At 37.6% G+C, this 2,797-nt stretch overlaps 1 pseudogene; it reads left to right on the top strand.

Moving 5' to 3' along the window:
• The first annotated feature begins 1,372 nt into the window (after nt 1-1,372).
• LOC120114614 lies at nt 1,373-2,438 on the top strand (annotated as a pseudogene).
• Nucleotides 2,439-2,797: the final 359 nt, after the last annotated feature.

The following is a 2,797-nucleotide window of genomic DNA, read 5'->3' on the forward strand; positions in this document are numbered from 1 at the left end:
TGAAATCGACCTTCCTGCTACCTCTAGAATCCACAACGTATTTCACATATCTCATCTACGTCGATGCTTAGATAACCCACTAGAACCCACTTTTCTGATTCCGAAAACAGATGAGGACGACATACCAATACTAACTCCGGAAAATTATTGATTGGAGACAGCTATGGAGCAATGGAATTTCAAAAGAGCAATGTTTAATTCAATGACCAACACTGCACCGACCGATTGCACTTGGGAAGATATTGAGGAGCTTCGCTGCAGTCACCCATCGCTCTTTTCTGATACCATTCCTTCATGTTCCGTAGGAATGGATGGTAGCAGCCTTGTGGACAAGGCTAAAGTCATGGAGTGGGGAATTGTTAAGCCCAATGTGGAGGCCAAGTGTAGCAGGCCCAAGAGAACCCAACATAAACCATTATGGGCTAAAGATTATGTGCCCAAGTGAAGATTCTGCGGTATACACGAGAGCATGGTGTTTCATTCTATTTTTAGCACTTTCTTGTTAGTTGGAATCATGTTTTTCTATTCTTTAGCATATTGTTATTTTGAGTCAAGTCTTCTTAATTTTTAGCAAGACTATTAGCATTTTCTATTGTTAGTGGGATAGTGTAGAGGGAGTTGAGTCGTATTTCGTCTAGTATTTATATGTGGGTTGTTTTCCATGAATGAATATCATAAAATTGCTCAACTATTATCTTGCTTTCTTACTATATCATTGTTGGAGTTGAGTTTCCACTCGAAGTGGAACAACATTCTTGATATCGCTTATCAATATATATAACTTATGGTATATATTCTTATATGTAATATAATTGGTCATTTCATTTTATATCATACTCAATGATTATATTATATATTATACATTATACATATATACATATAATTATAGAACTCGTCAAGTGATCTTAATAGTATAAGATATAGTTATTTTTTCTAAAGGTTCTGGGTTCAAACTACGATGTTTGTAGTGTGCTTGCGTTTTTAATAGATTAAAAAACTTCTCAAAAAATATTATCTTATAATTACTTTAAACTATTAAAATATTATAAATTTTAATCCAATAAAAACTAATAATTTCATGGTTTCTAGGAAACAACTATTTAGTATGGCGTTAAACTGATGCATGTAAAGGTGGTTAGTCTGTTAGGTTGATTAGCTAAGTCAGTTAGTTTGTTAGGTGGTTAATGGTTAGCTAAACCATTGTTATAAAACCAGTGTACTAGCTAATATGAATCTATGCAATTCTTTACTGTGTATATTCTTTGTTATACACACTTGTCAACATGGTATCAATCACCATAAGTCCTGGAGAAATCGTTTCTGCTGCAAGAAGTTTCGGTGTTCATGGCTGCTGCTAATTCACAGTCGCTGCATGGTGTTCGTCGTCCTCATCCTCCGTTGCTGCCAGCTTTCGTTTCCACTGCCGCTTAAAATGGAAGGCCGCCGGTGTACGATGACTAAACCGTTTCATGCTGTCAGACAAACGAAGGGGATTCATATAGTGGAAGATACCGCTGCATCACACCAGGGAAATACTGAAAAAGTAAGAATCAGTGAATAGGTTGCTCATGAAAATTCCATATTTGATGTATGCTGGATGAAGGATGATAGTTACATTTTAACAGCTTCAGGGATCAAACTATAAAGGTATGGGATGCTCAGGAAAAGAAATGCACTGGAGTCTTAATGTTGCACACAGGAAGTGTAAAATGTTTGAGTTCTCATTCTACTAATTCTGATCTAGTTGTTTCCGATCCGAGAGATGGGTCCTTTACCGTTTGGGATCTAAGATGCAAGATCAACTCCCGAAGTAGAAATGATAAAGTTTGCCTTGCATCAACTATTCTGGTCAAAGGAGCTCATCCTTCATCTCAAGCAAGGCAGGGTAGACGTGGCAAGCCTGCTGTTGCAACCATTACTTCAGTTCTTTATCTCAAAGATGACATTTCCATTGCTATGTCTAGAGCTGCAGACAGCGTTGTGAAGTTTTGGATACAAGGAATCTGAAATCCCATGTCACTCAGGCATGTCCCCAACCAGAGGCTGCATCTAAAAAGGGTATATCTAGCTTGTACCAGAACTCAAAAGGAGTTTTTCTAACAGCATCATGCATGGACAACAAGATATACTTGTATAATATAGTTCAGCTTGATAAGGCCCGGTGCAAACTTTTTCTGGATGCCAAATAGAGTTTTTTTTATGTGAAGTCAGCAATCAGTCCAGACGCAGACTACATACTAAGTGGTTCCAGCAAAGGAAATGTTCATATTTGGAAGGTGAACAAGCCTCAAGCGGAGCCTATCATCTTGAAGAATCACCATGGTGAACTTACTGCAGTAGATTGGTGCCCATCTGAGATGGGGAAGATGGCAAAGCTCGATTATCTCATATCAAGAACGTTGCAATTTAGATGTTGCTATGCGTGTTTTTTTTCGTGATATCTAGCTATTACTATTCTGAAACATGGGCTTTGTTAGCTCAAACAGGATTTTGTATGGATTCTACAAAGAATTCTAGGTGACAACTTTAACTCTTGATTAGGAAAAAAAGTATGTAAAGGAACCTTGTAAAAGAGGGTGAAGAAAGAAGAAATGAAGGTGAATAAGAAGAATGAAAGGAAGCATCGGCACTTTCGATTCAAGAAGAACGAAAGGAAGCATCGACACTTTCGATTCAAGTGAACGGAAGGAAGCATCGCACTTTCGATTCAATTGTTCATCTTTTTATCAAGGAAAAATAAAGGGAATGTTAGATTGCTGTCAAAAGGAGAAAAGGAAGAGCAGGGGGAATGTTAGAC

Source organism: Hibiscus syriacus, unplaced genomic scaffold (assembly GCF_006381635.1).
Source record: "Hibiscus syriacus cultivar Baekdansim isolate YM2019G1 unplaced genomic scaffold, ASM638163v2 tig00110236_pilon, whole genome shotgun sequence".
NCBI lineage: Eukaryota > Viridiplantae > Streptophyta > Magnoliopsida > Malvales > Malvaceae > Hibiscus > Hibiscus syriacus.